The sequence below is a fragment of the Erinaceus europaeus genome, chromosome 17, assembly GCF_950295315.1.
Source record: "Erinaceus europaeus chromosome 17, mEriEur2.1, whole genome shotgun sequence".
NCBI classification, from domain to species: domain Eukaryota; kingdom Metazoa; phylum Chordata; class Mammalia; order Eulipotyphla; family Erinaceidae; genus Erinaceus; species Erinaceus europaeus.
Genome location: NC_080178.1, coordinates 28,684,045 through 28,703,042, shown reverse-complemented (window position 1 = coordinate 28,703,042; position 18,998 = coordinate 28,684,045). Strand labels below are relative to the sequence as shown.

Here is an 18,998-nt window from a genome sequence, read left to right as displayed (position 1 = left end):
ATAATTTTAGTTTGAGGTTTTTATTTAAGATTTTAAAAAATATATGCATACCTCACCTGCAGGGGGGTCACTTCACAAGCGGTGAAGCAGGTTGCAGGTGTCTCTCTTTCTCTCCCCCTCTCTGTCTTCCTCTCCTCTCTCTATTTCTCTCTGTTCTATCCAACAACGATGACATCAATTACTACAATAAAACAAGGGCAACAAAAGGGAATAAATAAATATAAAAAAAATAAGGTAAAAAAATATATATGCATAATATATGCCAAGCGGTATAGAAATCTTCACTGAAGGGGACCTGGTGATAGCGCAGCAGGTTATTATTTATTCATTTATTATTTACTACTTATTATTATTCATTATTATTATTATTGCTTCTTATTTACTACTATTTATTATTATTTACTTATTTACTACTACTATTGCTACTAGTACTACTTTTATGCTGGTAAAAGCACTGCTCAGCTTTTGCTTGTGGTGTTGCTGGGGATTTTGAACCTGGGGCCTCACAGCTTCAGGCTTGAAAGTTGTTTGCAGAGCCATTATGCGGTTACCCTAACACTAGTTATTTTGTTTATTTATTTATTTAATTTGGATAGAGACAAAGAAATTGTGAGAGAAGAGGGAGAGAACTTACTTAACCACTCATGAAGTGGGAACTGGGGGCTGGAAATCAGGTCCTTCCACAGTGTAGGTGCACCACTGCCTGGTCAGTATTTAATTTTTTTTAAAAAAAATTTATTATTCATTCCTTTTTATTGCCCTTGGTTTTTTTTTCAAATTTTTATATTTATTTATTTTCCCTTTGTTGCCCTTGCTTTTTTTTTTTTATTGTTGTTGTCATTATTATTGTTGTTGCTAGGACAGAGAGAAATGGAGAGAGGAGGGGAAGACAGAGGGGGAGAGAAAGATAGACACCTGCAGACCTACTTCACTGTGAAGTGACTCCCCTGCAGGTGGGGAACCGGGGGCTCAAATCTGGATCCTTATGCCTGGTTCTTGCCTGTGTGCTTAACCCATTGCGCTACCGCTGGGCTCCCTGTTGCTTAATTTTTAATCACTTTTCTTTTTACATCTTTTCTTTGGGCCTGGTTGAACACACCTCGTTGAACACACATGTCACAGTGCACAAGGACCTGGGTTCAAGCTTCAGTCCCCACCTGCAAGGGAAAAGCTTTGCGAGTGGTGAAGCAGGGCTCCAAGTGTCTCTCTGTCTTCCTCTCCCCCTTCCCTCTTGATTTCTGGCTGTCTCTATCCAATTAATAAAGATTAAAAAGAAAGAGGAAGAAGAAAGGGGTGCTGGGCTTTGGCGCGCTGGGTTAAGCACACGTAGTACGAAAGAAAGAGAAGTGATCCGGGAGGTGGCACAGTGGTAAAGCTTTTGACTCTCGAGCATGAGGTCCCAAGTTCAGTCCATGGAAGAACATGTGCCAGAGTTGATGTCTGGTTCTTCTCTCTCCTTTTATCTTCCTCATAAATAAATAAAATCTTAAAAAAGAAAGAAAGAAAGAAATATATTTTTTAGATTTATTTATTTTGGATAGGAACACAAAATTTGAGGAGGGGAGAGAGGAAGAAAGAGGGATACCCACCTGCAGCAGTTCTTCACCACTTGTGGAACTTTGCCCCTGAAGGTAGGGACCAGGGGCTTGAACCCAGTTCCTGGCACACTGTAATGGGTACCCTCCACCAGGTGTACCACCACCTGGCCCGAACCCGTGGTTTTTATTGTCAATAGAAGACCCACAAGAATGCTAGGTAACGGGAGTCGGGCTGTAGTGCAGCGGGCTAAGCGCACGTGGCGCAAAGCACAAGGACCGGCATAAGGATCCCGGTTCGAACCCCGGCTCCCCATCTGCAGGGGAGTCGCTTCACAGGCGGTGAAGCAGGTCTGCAGGTGTCTATCTTTCTCTCCTCCTCTCTGTCTTCCCCTCCCTCTCTCCATTTCTCTCTGTCCTATCCAACAACGACAACAATAACTACAACAACAACAAGGGCAACAAAAGGGAATAATAAAATTAATATAAAAAGAAAAAAAAAGAATGCTAGGTAACTAATGATCAGACAAGTCTTTACATGTTGAAAAAGAGTCTGTGCTAATTTTTGCATAGGTCTTTTTATTTAATAGTTTACTAAAACATAATCACATGTAACAGAACAGCTTAAAAAATTGTATGCTCTGGTCTGGGAGGTAGTGCAGTGGATAAAGCAAAGCAGTGGACTCTCAGGCATGAAGTCCGGAGTTCAATCCCTGCCAGCACATGTACCAGAGTTCTCTCTGGTACATGCTCTGGTTCTCTTTCTCTTCTCCTATTTCTTTAATAATAATAATAAAAAATCCATGTATGCTCAAAAGTTGTTCTGATTAATTATTTGAAGATTCAAACTTACTTTCATTGCTGCCATTTTTTTCTTTTACTTTTTTTTAATATTTATTTCCTTTTGTTGCCCATGCTGTTTTTATTGTAGTTATTATTATTGTTGTTGTCATTGTTGTTGGATAGCACAGAGAGAAATGGAGGGAGGAGGGGAAGACAGAGAGGGGGAGAGAAAGATAGATACCTGTAGACCTGCTTCACCGCCTGTGAAGCGACTCCCCTGCAGGTGGGGAGCCGGGGGCTCAAACCAGGATCCTTATGCCAGTCCTTGCGCTTTGCGCCACCTGCACATAACCCACTGCGCTACCGCCTGACTCCCCATTTTTTTCTTTAAGTATATACTTATTTATGAGGAAGATAGAAGGATAGAGAAAGAACCATACATCACTCTGGTACATATGCTGCCGGGGATTGAAATCAAGACCTCATGCTTGAGAGTCCAGTGCTTTATCCACTGTACCCCCTCCCGGACCACCATTGCTGCCATTTTAATAACTTATATTTTTCTTTTTTTGCCTCCAGGCTTATCACTGGGACTCAGTGCCTGCACCAATAACCCATTGCTCTTGGAGGCCATTTTTTCCATTTTGTTGCCCTTGTTGTTGCCCTTATTGTTACTGCTGCCATTGATGTTGTTGTTGGATAGGACAGAGAGAAATTGAGAAGGGAGGGGAGACATAGAGGGGGAGAGAAAGATAGACACCTGCAGACCTGCTTCACTGCTTGTGAGGTGATCCCCCTGCAGGTGGGGAGCTGGGGGCTCAAACTGGAATCTTTATGCTGGTCCTTGTGCTTCGCTACCACCCAGCCCCCCACTGTTAGATGTTTTAAAAGATACTATAGTTTTGGCTAGTAATTTTTATTTTGTTTTATTTACAGACTTATTTATTTGTTATGAGAGAGAAAAATGACAGCAAATAGGGAGAGAGATTGAAAACCAGTGTACCACTTGGTGCTGGCATAAAGTGGTGGTGGATTCCTCCCTCCCCACCATCAGGAAATTTATTTGAAAATCTTATTTAGCAGCATGAAGATAATGTTTTTTGTTTCTGGTTTTCCCTCTTTCTGTACCCTATGGATTTTGTCTTAAGAGTTCTTAGGAATTAGCTCACATATTATATAACCCCTCTGGTTCCAGCTACTTAGGTACTATATTTAGTTCACTTGTTAGTAATGACTTCATTTTATTTGGGTCCTGCATTATTCTACATATGAAATTTCACTCCGTGATATTTAGACTTTTTTTTTAATATTTAAATCTTTTGGATTAAAGCTTTGCCTTTTATTTTTGGGATGAACTGTTTATTAAATGTTGTAAGTAAGTAAAGGAAGTTCTTTAGTAATATATAGTGCTAAATAATTTATGTTTCTGGCACTAGACCTTTGCACAAATAGTACCTTGGGAATGAAAATAAACACTGAGTAATTGCTAAGCAAATTAGCAGTATCTGATCTGTTTTTACATATAATTTACCTGAATTTCAGAAGCTATACAATTACTTTGCTAAATTATAGGTTTTGCATTTAGAGGAAAAAGAATAAGGTTCTTATTTGTAAGCAAGGATTAGTGGTATCATTTTTCTTAGTGTTGCCTGTATAAAAAATAAATGGGCTGTGTGTCAGATCCAGGAGTTAGAAGAGTTAGTAAATTTTCAGGTTTTTTTTTTTTTTTTTGTTAAAAAAAAAAAGTAGTTCAGTAGTTAATTAGACATTCTTAGCACATAGTGTAGCTTTGCATAAAATTAGTAGGTAATTATATTATTTTCAGTATTTAGTTTACATTTGAAACTGTTAATTTTGGCTTAATTTATAACTAAGTTACTTATGAATATATTTAGGCAGTAAGTAAGCAAAGTGCCTTATATTTGATTTCTCACCCTTTTATTAAAAAATGCTTTTTATTTAAAAAATGAAATCAGGAGACCTAATTTTTTTTTTAGCTGATCATAGTAAGAGTTCATATACCTAAAATTCTTGAAAAAAATTTTTTTTAAATCTTTATTTATTTGATAGAGACAGACAGAAGTTGAGAGGAAGGGGAGACAGAGGAGACAGAGAGACACCTGCAGCACTGCTTCACCACTTGTGAAGCTTTCCCCCTGCAGGTGGGGACCAGGGGCTCGAACCCAGGCCCTTGCTGACTGTAACATGTGCACTCAACTAGGTACGCTACCACCTGGCCCCATACCTCAGATTCTAAGGTAAATTGTTCATGTATTACTCTGTTTCTTTGAACTGTTAAATACAGAAATGTAGTAGAGATATCTTCTTTTTTTTTTTTCCCAGACCCCTGAGATATCTTGAAATAGACAGTGGCCAGTGGCCAGAAATTGTTGACTGCTATAGATGGTGAGGCTGTCTAGCTCTTGCAGTGATATAAGCCAGAAGTACCTGCTAAGGGCATTGATTTGCTCAAGGTCAGCATGTTCTAAATTCAGCCACTTGAGTATGGTTTCAGTCAAGAACACATAGGACTCTTGAATTCATAAAAGGATTTAGCTGTAGAAAATGCTGTCTTTACGAGATGTTGTGGTAATATTCAGGTCATGAACACCTTTTTTCCTAACTATACAATTTTAGCCTGTGGTTCTGAGTCATTTCAGAATACAGAGATAAGAAAGTGGGCCATAAAGTAACCTGCACAGTAGTTGCATTATATGCTATTTCACTGAGTAGTTAAGCACTGTTATTGAAATAAAAATTACTTTCTATTTTGCATATAATAGAATAGAGTGTAGCTGTAAACAGTAGTTTTTATTTAGGACAATTCTACTCCATTTACATGTTTAGACTCTTAAAATATCAAAAACAAAATTCCTTAGACAAAAATAAAGGTACGTAGTATGATCCATAAAAAAATAATTTTAATTGTCGTCCAACCCCTTCCCCCCCACCAGAGCTCTGCTTAGCTATGGTTTATGATGGTGTGAGGGATTGAATTTGTGACCTTTGGTGCCTTAGGCCTGAAAATCTGTTTTGCTATAAATACAGAAGATTATATGTCTATCTCATCATTTCATTCAGGTATTTTTATGTGTGTTTCGTTTTGTCTTCTCATGTCTCATCCCTGTGAATTAATGAGACAATGGGATTCCTCTTTAATAAGTAGAACTCTGAGTCTCAAAGAAAAAAAAAGGAAAGAAAAAGATAGAAAACTGAGGCTTATATGTAAGTCACATAGGTTTATATTCACTTAGCAATTTAGTCCATTTCCTATTCTGACACTGTTGTAGTTACTACAAACAGAGAGATAATTAAAACATGACTTCATCATTTATTCGTGAAAAAGAGTTTAACAAGTGCTAGGGTAGAGGTGTATGCAGCTGCTGTGGAAACCTACAGGAAAATTGTTACTTGAGGGCTCAGAAAAGGCACCAGGGATCAATCGTACGTGAATGGGCCTTCAGAGTAGAGTTAGGATTGACTAGTCTAAAAGAATGTTCTTTCTAACTAACTCAGTCTTACTTAAAAAAAAGTTCAGGGGGTCTGGCGGTAGCGCAGCAGATTAAGCTCACATGACACAAAGTGCAAGGACTTGTGCAAGGATCTGAGTTAGAGCCCCTGGCTCCCCACCTGTGGGGGTGGGGGGAGGGAGGTCGTCACAAGCGGTGAAGTAGGTCTGCAGGTGTCTATCTCTCCCCCCTCTGTCTTCTCTTCCGATTTCTCTCTGTCCTATCCTACAACAATGACAGCAATAAGAACAACAATAACAGTAGCAACAAGGGCAACACAAGGAAAAAAATATCCACCAGGAGCAGTGGATTCATGGTCAGGCAGCGAGCCCCAGCAATAACCCTGGAGGGGGAAAAAAAGTTCAATATTCAGTTGAAATTCCTGTCAGTTTCTTTTCTTCATCATCAGTATTTGTTTTTGTTTAGGAATCTTTATTAGGCAAATGCAAGGTTTTCAAGTGAGTTAAGTTTTGCTTTTTATTTATATTATTTATTAACAACACGCACACGCACACGCACACCCAGAGCATGACTCTGGCACATTTGGTGCTGGGGATTGAACTTGAGACTTCATGCTTTAAGTCCAGAGCTCCAGCCACTATATCACCCCTATACCAATATTTCCTTCCTTTTTTTTCTTTTTTAAAATTTTATATGGTGTTGGGGATGAGTCCTGGACGTTGTTCCTGTGAACCGTGTCCAATTTTTTTCCATAAATAAATATATATGTCAGTTTATGCTTATTTATATATAGGGAGCAATGGTGAGGCTAGAGAGAAAACACTAGTCCACCAGTCATGGAGTTCCCATGATGCTGTCCATGATCCTCCCTTGTGGTGTCAGGAATTGAATTCAGAACCTCATTCAACATAAAATAAGTATTTTTTTAAAGCCTGCTGAGCTATCTCCCAGTCCTAGTTTTGTTTACTTAATGTGGTGCCAGAGAATTAATTCTTGGGGGTCTCATGTGTGTTCTACTCCCTGGCCTAGTCTTTCCTCTTTGAAAATTAGTTTTTCTTTTGAGAGAGTGAAATAGAAAGGAAGCACTGCTCCACTGATTTGCCTTGTCTTGTGTAGTAGTAACTCTTGTGTGGTGGTGGTTGTGGTGATGGGAACTGAACCCAGGGCCTCACACTCTAAAAGGCAGGGTACTTCTTCTTGATCCCTTACCCTTATCTAAGTAGCCGTTTTTAGTAGGTTTTAAAGTGGTTTTTGTTTGTTTTAGTACTGTGTGTTATGGCAACAGACTTAGATTACTCCATGTTATTCAGCCTTAAAGTAGTAGTTTGGGAAGAGCTCAAAAGTTCTTTAGAGCGTGGGAGGTAGCATAATGATTATGCAAACAGACTCTCATGCCTGAGGCTCCAAAGTCCCAGGTTCAATCCCCCCCATCTCCCCCCCACACACACACCAAATAAGCCAGAGTTGAGCAGTGCTCTCGTGTTTTGTTTTCTCTCTCTCCCTCTCTCTCTCTCTCTCTCTCTGCATCTCTCTCAAAAATAAAATAAATAAAATATTTTTTTAAAAAAAGTGGTCCGGGAGGTGGTGCAGCGGTAAAGCTTTGGACTCTCAAGCATGAGGTCCCGAGTTCGATCCCCGGCAGCACATGTGCCAAAGTGATGTCTGGTTCTTTCTCTCTCCTATCTTTCTCATAAATAAATAAAATCTTAAAAAAAAAAGTTCTTTAGGGAGTCGGGCGGTGGCGCAGTAGGTTGAGCGCACGTGGCGCAAAGCGCAGGGACCGTAAGGATCCCCACCTGCAGGGGAGTCGCTTCACGGGCGGTGAAGCAGGTCTGCAGGTGTCTATCTTTCTCTCCCCTCTCTCTCTGTCTTCCCCTCCTCTCTCCATTTCTCTCTGTCCTATCCAACAACAAAGCAACGTCAACAATGGCAATGATAACCGCAACGAGGCTGCAACAACTAGGGCAACAAAAAGGGGAAAAAATGGCCTCCAGGAGCGGTGGATTCATGGTGCAGGCACCGAGCCCAGCGGTAACCCTGGAGGAGAAAAAAAAAGTTCTTTAGACAAGTACTTTTATCGATGTGTGATTGATAAAGCATAAATTCAACACATATAAAGTGTGTATTTCAGGGCTGGCAGGATAGCTTACCTGGAAGGGCACCTGCTTTGCAATTTGTACCTGACCCAGGTTCCTGCTTCTAGTATATCACATGGACATTGTGGGGAGCTTTGATGCTGTGGTGTGTCTCTTTTTTTTTTTTTTTTTTTCTTCCCCTCCAGGGTTATTGCTGGGCTCGGTGCCTGCACCATGAATCCACTGCTCCTGGAGGCCATTTTTTCCCCCCTTTTGTTGCCCTCGTTGTAGCCTCGTTGTGGTTATTATTATTGCCATTGTTGATGTTGTTCGTTGTTGGATAGGACAGAGAAAAATGGACAGACGAGGGGGAGAGAAAGACACCTGCAGACCTGCTTCACCGCCTGTGAAGCGACTCCCCTGCAGGTGGGGAGCCAGGGGCTGGAACCAGGATCCTTACGCCGGTCCTTGCACTTTGCGCCACATGCACTTAACCCACTGCGCCACCCCCCGACCCCCGGTGTCTCTCTTTTTATCTTGAGGGGGGTGCAAAAGGGTTAAAACCCAGTGGCAGTAATAAAATGTGCTATTCAATGGCTTTGACTGTGTTCACAGATGTGTGACATCGCCAGTCAATTTGAGAACATTTTTCTAATCTCCATAAGAACCCTCCCCCAAACATTGTAGTCATCTTTCTCCAATTTTCCCATCCTACCAACTCTAAGCAAGCAAAAATGTACTATTTCAGTTGAACTGCATATTATGAACAGTTCATGGAAATGTAGTATATGTTTTTACTGTCCTGCTTCTGTTACTGGCCATTTCCCTAAAGAGTTCTGATTTGTTTGAAATATTATTTATTTCATGTATCTAGGTTGTCTTAGTTGTTTATTCAGCCACTTTCCTAACCACTCATATAGTATTTTACAGTCACGAATACCTTCATCCATATGTGTAGTTTTATATTTTGGGAGGTATATTCTCAAGGTAAATTTCTAGAAGTAGAATTATTTAGTGAAAAGACATATGTAGTTTTGTTAAATGTCGCCAACTCCTGTTCTGCTAAGTTCTGTACCAGTTTGCATTCCCAACAGCAGTGTCCCTATTTAACCAACAGAACACTTTTTTCTGCTTTTCTCTTTCAACAGACTATGTTGTTGTTTTTTTTGAAATGTTGCCATTCAAATGGGACATCTATGTTGTTTTAATTTGCAAATTTCTTTTGTGAGGGAAGTTAAACAGCTCAAGTTTAAGTGTCATTTTAAAAATTGTGTTATATTTTATTTTACTTATTTATTTTTAATGAGAGATAAAGGGAGAGGAGAGAGAGACTAGGGGCCAGGCAGTGGCATATCTGGTTAAGTGTGCAAATTACGGTGTGCAAGGACCTGGGATCAAGCCTCTGGTCCCTACCTGCAGGGGGAAAGCTTCACAAGTGGTGGAGCAGGGCTACAGGTGTCTCTTTTCCTTTCTATCTCTCCCTCCCCTCTCAATTTCTCTCTGTCTCTATCATATACATATACGTATATGTATACGTATATGTATATGATAGAGACAAGAGACCAGAGCAGTGCTCAGCTCTGCTTATGGTGGTTTTGGGACTTGAGCCTGAGACCCCAGAACTTTATACACAAAAATCTTTTGCATAACTATTAATACTATCTCCCCAACTCTGTGTATGTTATATATGCTTTTCTTTTTGAAATTATTTTAATTTTACTAGTGATTTAATATTGATTTGCAGAATTATAAGGGCAAAAGTAGATAGCATAGTGGTTATACAAATAGGCTCTCATGCCTGAGGCTCCAAAGTCCCAGGTTCAATCCCCCATACCACCGTAAGTCAGAACTGAACAGTGCTCTGGTAAAAGTAAAATAAGAATATAAGATAATGGGTATAATTTTGCACCATTCCCACCATGAGAGTTCTGTATCCCCATTTTCTCCATTGGAAGCTATAGCAGTTACCCTAAGGTTGCAGATATGAGTGAACTATTATTTCTACAACTATCTGTCTATATTTATATTTGCCTATTTTTCCCCCCATGGTCCCATCTTCTCTTTCTTTCTAACACACTGCTACATTTTTTACTACTTCTGAATGTTCTTACTTTTTTCCTCTTCTCTCTCTGGGTCCTGATGGAGTTGGAGTTTAGAGCCCTCTAGTCATCTTTCCACTATCATCTCCCTGACTGGGAGTATGAACCAAAATTCTCTTTGGGGTACAGAAAGTGTAAGGCCTGCCTTCTATAATTGCTTCTCCACTGGACATGGGTGTTGGTAGGTTGATCCATAACCCCAGCCTGTTTCAGTCTTTTCCTAGTGGGGTAGGGCTCTAGAGAGTTGAGATTCCAGGATACATTGGTGAGGTCATCTGCCCAGGGGAGTCAGCATAGAATCATGATAGTATCTGCAGCTTGGTAGCTGAAAGGCAGTGAAATATAAAGCAGGACAAAATGATTAATGAACAGGAACCAAAAAGTAGGAATAGAGTAGATGAGAATAGAGATCTTAGAGTGGAAAGAAGTGAGAAAGTCTATTTTAGGTATGTTCCTAGGGGCTTATGACTATCATAGTTTTTGCTTGAGTATGAGAGCTAACATTGAGTTGGAAAAAAATATTGTCTTGGAAGATGGTGTCAGAGTTGAGAATAAGGCTAGAAAGTTGGAGTAGGTCAGAGAGTAGTTCCCAATCTTGAAGAAAATCTATCAGTAAAATTAACTGTTTATCCCATCATATATATTCGTATCTAGATCTGTTTCACCACTTGTGAAGCTTTCTCCCTACAGGTGGGGACCAGAAACTTGAACCCAGGTCCTTACACATTGTAACATGTGTGCTCAGTCAGGTGTGCCACCACCAGGTCCCCATTTAAAATATTAAAATTTTTATTTTCTATGTCTGTTTTGAGTTTTTTCCCTCTTTGATAGGACAGAGAGAAATTGAGAGAGGAAGGGAAGGGAAGATAGGGAGGAAGAGAGATAGACACTTGCAGTACTCACGAAGCTTCCTCTTCAGATGAGGAGTAAAGACTCAGGTCCTTGTGTATGATAACATGCACTTAATCATGTGTGCCAACACTGAGCCCCCTAAATCTATTTTGAGTTTATTGTTATAACTGGTGTGGAATATTTATCTGATGCTCTTTTTTTCCCTAGTAGCTCTGATCAGTTGTAGAGATCAACATGCAATTGAGATAAGGAGAAAACTCTTAAGAAAATGATACATTAAACTAAGAGCTGAAGATGAGCTCACCACCCAGAGTAGGTGGAACGAGAGCCTAGATAAAGAGCATGTGTGAAGGCTCAGATGTTTGAAAGAGCTTGGAAAGATAAAGAATCTGAAAGCCTGCCAATGAGACTTAGGCATGGTGGAGTTGAGTACAGTACTAATATGGCTTGTGTTGGAGGGTAGCCACAATGTGTGTTTTTTTTTTTTTACACTCTGGCTGCTGTTTGGAGGGGGAGGGAAAACAGAATGAAAACAAGAGTAAAGCATTAGGAAGAAAGCATTAAACACAGTAGATTAGAGGAAGGGGTGGTCACAGTGAAAGTAAAAAAGATGGATTTGAGATACTTTTTGGTAATAATGTAATTATTCTGCTTCACACACACCCCCACCCCTGGAGGTGGATATTTTGTTAGTTGGTATTGTTTGTTGATTTGTATGTTAATTTAGATAAACACCTTATTTCCACCACCTCGGTTAACATATTTATATACTTTGCTAACTCCGTTCTTTACTACTTTACTCTGAACATACATATACTTTTTACATATTGTTCTCTAAATATTAGAAAAATAAATTGTACTATCATGTGTTATCAACTGGTATTTTAACGATTGGTTTGGTGTTCAGACTTATTTCTAATGCATACATTTTTTTTCATTGTGAAAAGCACACAGTTGCTTAGCATTTACCATTTTATGTGCAGTATATTCTTTAAAATTTTTTTGATATTTATTGATTTATTCCCTTTTTGTTGCCCTTGTTTTATCGTTATAGTTATTATTGTTATTGATGTCATTGTTGTTGGATAGGACAGAGAGAAATGGAGAGAGGAGAGGAAGACAGAGAGGAGGAGAGAAAGATAGACACCTGCAGACCTGCTTCACCGCCTGTGAAGCGACTCCCCTGCAAGTGGGGAGCCGGGGGTTCCAACCGGGATCCTTAGCGGGTCCTTATGCTTGGCGCCACATACGCTTAACCCGCTGTGCTACTGCCCGACTCCCGTGCAGTATATTCTTTATTCTTTTTTGTTGCCCTTGTTGTTTTATTGTTGTAGTTATTATTGATGTCATTGTTGTTGGATAAGACAGAAAAAAATGGAGAGAGGAGGGGAAGACAGGGAGGAGGGAGAGAAAGACACCTACAGAATTGCTTTACCACTTGTGAAGTGACTCCCATGCAGGTGGGGACCCTGGGGCTCGAACCGGGATCCTTACACCTGCCCTTGCGCTTTGTGCTGCCTGCATCTAACCTGCTGCACTACCACCAGACTCCCCCACGTGCAGCATATTCTAAGCCATCGCATCTAGTGGTACTGGTATTTGAACCTAGAACCTTTGGTGCCTCAGGTGTGAAAGTCTATGCTTTCTCCTTGAAGTAGCTTCTTAATCCATAGTTTTTGTACCATTTTCGGTATGACCAAATTTCTAAGGCTAAATATATTCTTTTATAAATATATTCCTTTGTAAGACTAAATAAGATGTACACACTGCAGTTTGTTTATACAGTCATCTGTTGGTGAAAATTTGTGTTGCTTCTACTTCTAGCTTGATGTGAATAATGCTGCTAGCAATGAAAGTGCACAAAAAGCTCTTTAAGACTCTGTGTATTGGGGGCCAGGGTGGTGGCACACCTGGTTGAGCACACAAGGACCCAGGTTCAAGCCCCCACTTCCCACCTATATGGGAAAAGCCTTGCAAATGATGAATCAGTGCTGCAGGTACCTCTGTGTCTCTCTTCCTCTCCCTCTCCTTCTTCCTCTCAATTTCTAGCTATTTCTATCCAATAAATAAATGAAGATAATTAAAAAAAAAATTTTTTTTCTACCAGAGTTCAGCTCTGGCTTATGGTGGTATGGGGGATTGAACCTAGGACCTTGGAGCTTCAGGCATGAAGCTCTTTACATAACCACTATAAAGGTTCTTGCCCCAAGAACCTGCATTTTTTTATTGTCACAGTGTTGTGACTTATAGGAAATAAATCTTATTTGGTTATTCTCGTGACCAGATAAAGCTTCCATATGAGCCCTAAAGGAGATACTTCTGAAAGCTTTTCAGGCTTGTGAACATAGGCCTACCTACGTGGGGATGCTGGCACACCTGGGGAGGGCATGGAAGCTCTGTGCTCCTTTCCACTCTACCTTGCCCTTTGCATTTCTTCTGTCTGCCTTGTACCCGAGGAACATCCTTTGTACTAAGTCAGTGGGCTGGTGCATATACTACTTCCTTAACTTGTGTGAGCCATCCTAGCAAATTAATTGAAGTTGAAGAGTATGTCCTGGGATCCTCTTCTGTCTGTTTGGTTGGACGCACAGGCCGCACAATTGCCTGGACTTGCACCTGGCATCTGAAGTCAGATGGAACCCAATACTGTCTTTGGGCACATGAAATGTAAATGCTGAATAATGCTCATCAAGCATAGGATAAAGATGTTTTTTTAAAAACAACAACAACAACAACAACAAAAGTGAAAAGTTGGCCCTTGAGCAGTGAAATTGTGAGTGAAGCTCCAGCTACACACAAGTGAAAATTGGACCCCTGGTCACTACTTAGTGTTATCATATATGTCCAGGCACCACATAAGAACAAAACAAAAAAGGGCGAAGATATTTGATCTCATGAATGTACTGTAATAGAATATAATTATATCAATGATCTCATGTCAGTCCTGATCTTACACATCTCAGAATGCATGCATCTTTTCCTGTGAATGGAATTCAGTAGATGTTAGCATGCTGCCACAAGAGAATGCCTGTTCAGTGAGCAGTAAATAATTTAGACATCAGTTGGTGTGGCAAGATTATATTACTTAGGAGCTAGAATCTAGTATGTGCTAAACTTTGACATTAAAAAGAACACATTTCTTTTATGAAAAGACATTGAATTTCTTTTTTAAAATACATTTTATTTTATGTTAGTGAGAGAGATGTCAAAGAGAGAGAACAGTGTACTGCTCAGCTTTAGTTTATGGTGATGCCTGAGATTGAACCTAGTATCTTGGAGCCTCAGGTATGAGAGCCTTTTTCATAATCATCATGCTGTCTCCGAAGCCCAGCTTTGAATTTCAATAATGTTATCCAAGAATTATATAAAGCAACAATATAAAAGAGTATGAAGCAAAACATATGCAATTCTTTCTATCATGGCTCTAGTTTATAAAATTTATAATGTATATTTATGCTTTTTTAAATGGTTTTGTATGATGTACATTTTTATTGTATTCTGATATTGTCACATTGTCACCTTGTATATCTTTGGACACTTTTTCATAGTTTTTCTAGAAGGAGAGTTTTTGGGTGAAAGATAGATATGTTAAAAACAATTTTATGGGGGCCGGGTGGTGGGGCACCTGGCTGAGTGCACATGTTACAGTGCACAAGGACCCGGGTTCCAGCCCCTGGTCCCCACCTGCTGGGGAAAGCTTTACAAGTGGTGAAGCAGGTCTACAGATGTCTCTCTGACTCCGTCCCTCTCTGCCCTGCCCCCATTTCGCTCTGTCTCTATCCAATAATACATTTAAAAAAATTGTTCATCTTTTCTCCTAAAGTCTTGTAATACTTTCTTAACATAACCATTATTATTTTTTTTCTGCTTTTCATTCCTTGACTCTACCATCTCTTACATTTTTGTACTATTAGAAACTATTGGATTTCTGGGAAAATCATGACATTTTCCTGTTTTTCTTTGCAAAACTTTATCATGACTTTCCTGACAAAAAAAAAAAAAGTTTGCATTGTTCCTGTTCCCCATACATCTTTACTTCTCCATATCTACTTTTGGAAGACTCAAATGCTACATTAAGTTATGAGAGTGTCAGAATGTCTCCATATATTGCTATCAAAGAGGAATTAGTGTTTCTCTCTGCTAGTCGAGTAGAATTATGTCTATATTTCATTATAAACTCATCATACAGAGGCTCTGTTTATAGTCTTCAGAGGAGTAGCAAGCCTAATACTTCAGAGTAAAGCATCTGGAGGGAGATTGCTTGGATAGAAACTCAGCCCTTCCATTTACTGGTCTCATGACTGGAACAAGTTACTTAACTTCTGTGCATTGGTTTCCTCATTTGAACTTGTATACTTTATTAGTTTAGAACATTGTTGGCATGTAATAAAGCATTATATAAATGGTAGCTATTGTGATAAATATTTATAGAATTGAGTTTACATGCTTCTGAAATAAATTTTCACTTAGAATTCATTTAAGATTAACATCATTATGACAGAATGACAGAAATTATAAAAAGCAAAGTTAATCAAAAGAAACTCAAATACATCAAAGCGTGTGACCAAAATGTTACTGTCTTTAGGAAGCATTTACTTTTGTAAATTCAATATTCAGTAGATTTTCTAATCTCCTCCCCTAATAAAATGGCTACTATATCTCTGAACATTTGTCAGGAGATTCTGTACTTTCTCTGTGGTAAGAAGTTTTATACTAACTATATTTTTCCCCTCTTTACCAGAGCACTGCTCAGCTCAGGCTTATGGTGGCTCGGGGGATTGAACCTGGTATTTTGGAGCCTCAGGCATGAAATCATTATGCTATCAGACTTATCAGATAACTTTATACTTTTTTAAAAAAAAATATTTATTTTATTTATTCCCTTTTGTTGCCCTTGTTTTATTGTTGTAGTTATTATTGTTGTTGTCGTCGTTGTTGGATAGGACAGAGAGAAATGGAGAGAGGAGGGGAGGACAGAGGAGGAGAGAAAGATAGACACCTGCAGACCTGCTTCACCGCCTGTGAAGCGACTCCCCTGCAGGTGGGGATCCTTATGCCGGTCCTTGTACTTTGCGCCACCTGCGCTTAACCCGCTGCACTACAGCCCGACTCCCTATACTTTTTTTTTTAACTTTATACTTTTATACAATTTATGTGAGGCATTAGGTCGAAGCATTTTCTATTCTTTATTTTTTTAAGTATTCACTTATTTATTTATTCCCCTTTGTTGCCCTTGTTTTATTGTTGTAGTTATTATTGTTGTTATTGATGTCGTCGTTGGATAGGACAGAAAGAAATAGAGGAAGGGAAGACAGGGAGGGAGAGAGAAAGATAGACACCCGCAGACCTGCTTCACCGCTTGTGAAGTGACTCCTCTGCAGGTGGGAAGCCGGGGGCTCGAACAGGGATCCTTATGCAGGTCCTTGTGCTTTGTGCCATGTGTGTTTAACCTGCAACCCGCTGCGCTACCGCCCGACTCCCAGGTCGAAGCATTTTCATGGGACAGAATTTAAGTGAAACAAACAATTTATACCTATGCCTTTGTTGAATAATGCTGAGCAATAAACTGTATTGCTATATTTATTCAAAGGTTCATCATTTCAGTCTTAGCCCTAATTATGTTACCTTGAGCAAGCTGTTAGCTTTTCTTAGCTTTAGTTTACTCATCTATAATAGTGATAATAGCTACCTCAAAAGTTCCTGTGAAATTTAGCTCCATAATGCAGATAAAACATTTAACATAGTCTTGGGACATTGCATGCATTTTATAACTAGAAGCTATTTAAAAAGTGGCTTGGTTTAAAAGGAAATTATACAGTGGTAACATGATGGTAGGGAGTCTCCTATAGTTGTTTCCCTTCTCTTGTGTTTGACTAATTTGTGAACATAGCTCACAGAAGACAGGGAAATACTTGTGTTTACAAGTTAGTACTAGGGAATGTGGTAAATATACAGATGAGAGGGAGTCAGGGGGTAGTGCAGTGGGTTAAGCGCACCCCGGCTCCTCACCTGCAGGGGGGTTGCTTCACAGGCAGTGAAGCAGGTCTACAGGTGTCTCTCTTTCTCTCCCCCTCTCTGTCTTCCCCTCCTCTCTCCATTTCTCTCTGTCCTATCCAACAATGACGACATCAAAAACAACAACAATAGCTACAACAACAATAAAAAACAAGGCCAACAAAAGGGAAAATAAATGAATAAACATAAAAAAGAATACAGATGAGAGTCCCAAGCACAGGAGCTTCTTCTGCCCCCTGGAAGCTGGGGTAAGTCATCCTCCTACCTGGAAACTCTGCAAACCCTGTGCTAGGGGAGTTTTATGGAGGTTTCCTAACACAGGCCCAGTCAATTATTAGCTCCATTTCTAGCCCCTCCCTCTGAAGGATGTGAATAGGACTGGAAATTCCAAGCTTCTAATCATAGCTTGGTTTTTCTGGTCACCAGCCTCAGTTCAGGAACCATCCCTGAATCATCTCAAAAGAACAAAAGGAGCTCCAACTTCTCTTATTACTTAAGAATTTACAAGGGTTTTTAGGAGTGCTGTGTCAGGGATGGGATCAGAGACAAGTTTTAGAACTAAATATGCTCCTAGTTAGTGTTCTTATTGCTTAGGAGATTACAAAGATTTTAGGAGCTCTGTATCAGTAGCCAGGCGCATAGACCGATATATATATATATCTGTTTATGTATGTACAAGGTAGTATAAAATGCAAATTACAAAAATGAACTAGTGGGGCCAGGAGGTGGCACGCCTGGTTGAGCTCACGTGTTACAATGTGCAAGGACTCAGGTTTGAGCCCCTGGTCCCCACTGCAGGGGGAAAGTTTTGTGAGTGGTGAGCAGTGTTGCAGGTGTCTATCTCTCTGTCTCTCTCCCCCTACCCTCTCAACTTCTGGCTGTCTCTATCCAATAAATAAAGAAAAACAATTTTTTAAAAAGTGAACTAATTCACACAACTGCTACCCAAGTTAACTTTATGAACTGTTTGGATATTCTATTTTGTGAAGTGCTGTTTTGTCTGTTTTTCTATTTGCTTGGATTGTTCTTTCATGGATTTTAAAAAAAATTTATTTATTCCCTTTTGTTGCCTTTGTTTTATTGTTGTAGTTATTATTGTTGTTATTGATGTTGTTGTTGGATAGGAAAGAGAGAAATGGAGAGAGAAGGGGAAGACGGGGAGAGAAAGAGCGATACCTGCAGACCTGCTTCACTGCCTGTGAAGCGACTCCCCTGAAGGTGGGGAGCCGGGGGCTGAAACCAAGATTCTTATGCTGGTCCTTGTGCTTGGTGCCACCTGTGCCTAACCCACTGTGCTACTACTGCCTGACTCCCTTTTTGTAGATTTTAAAAGTGTATATTGTCAGTATGAAATTTTGGAAAGATATCTTCCTGTGTTCTATGGCTTGCTTTTTCAATCTTTTTATTTGATTTATTATTTTTTAAATTTATTTATTGGGAGATTAATGATTTATAATCAGTAGTAAAATACAGTAGTCTGTACATGTGTAACAAACATTTCTGTCTTCCATATAACAATTCAACCCCCACTAGGTCCTCCTGCCCTACCCAATCATGTTTATTTATTTTTTATTGGCTCATCTTTTTAAAGAAAGAATCTATCTTATCTATATATATATATATATATATATATATATATATATATATATATATAATTGTCTAGAGATAGAAGTCAAGAAGGTGGGGGGGAGATAGAGAGAGAGAGACAGAGAGACACCTGCAGCATTGCTTCACTGCTTGTGAAAATTTCTCTCTGCAGGTAGGGACTGTGGCCTTGAACTCAAGTCCTTGCACATTACAACATGTGAACTCTAACAGGTGTGCCACTACTTAGTTCCTCCTCATTCTTTTTAGATGAATACATGGGAAAATGTAGGCTATGTGCTGCTCTGTCATCCAGTGTTAGGAACCTGCTGCCTATCCCAGCACTCTTAACTGCTGAACAGCTCTCCCTGACTACAATATTTTTCTGAAATGTTCTTTATGAGTAACACCATTATCCTACTAAAGAAACTGATCTTAGACTACTAATCCTTTAAAAGCATTGCTGTTGGGCAGGGCAGACAGCATAGTGGTTATGCAAAAGACTTTCATGCCTGAGGCTCTGAGGTCCCAGGTTCAATCCCTAGCACCACCATAAGCCAGAGCTGAGCAGTGTTCTGGTCTCTT

At 39.7% G+C, this 18,998-nt stretch overlaps 1 protein-coding gene across 3 annotated transcripts in view; it reads left to right on the top strand.

Moving 5' to 3' along the window:
* Positions 1–18,998, top strand: part of HIPK3 (homeodomain interacting protein kinase 3) — an 81,510-nt gene that overhangs the window by 24,192 nt on the left and 38,320 nt on the right. The window lies entirely within an intron of this gene.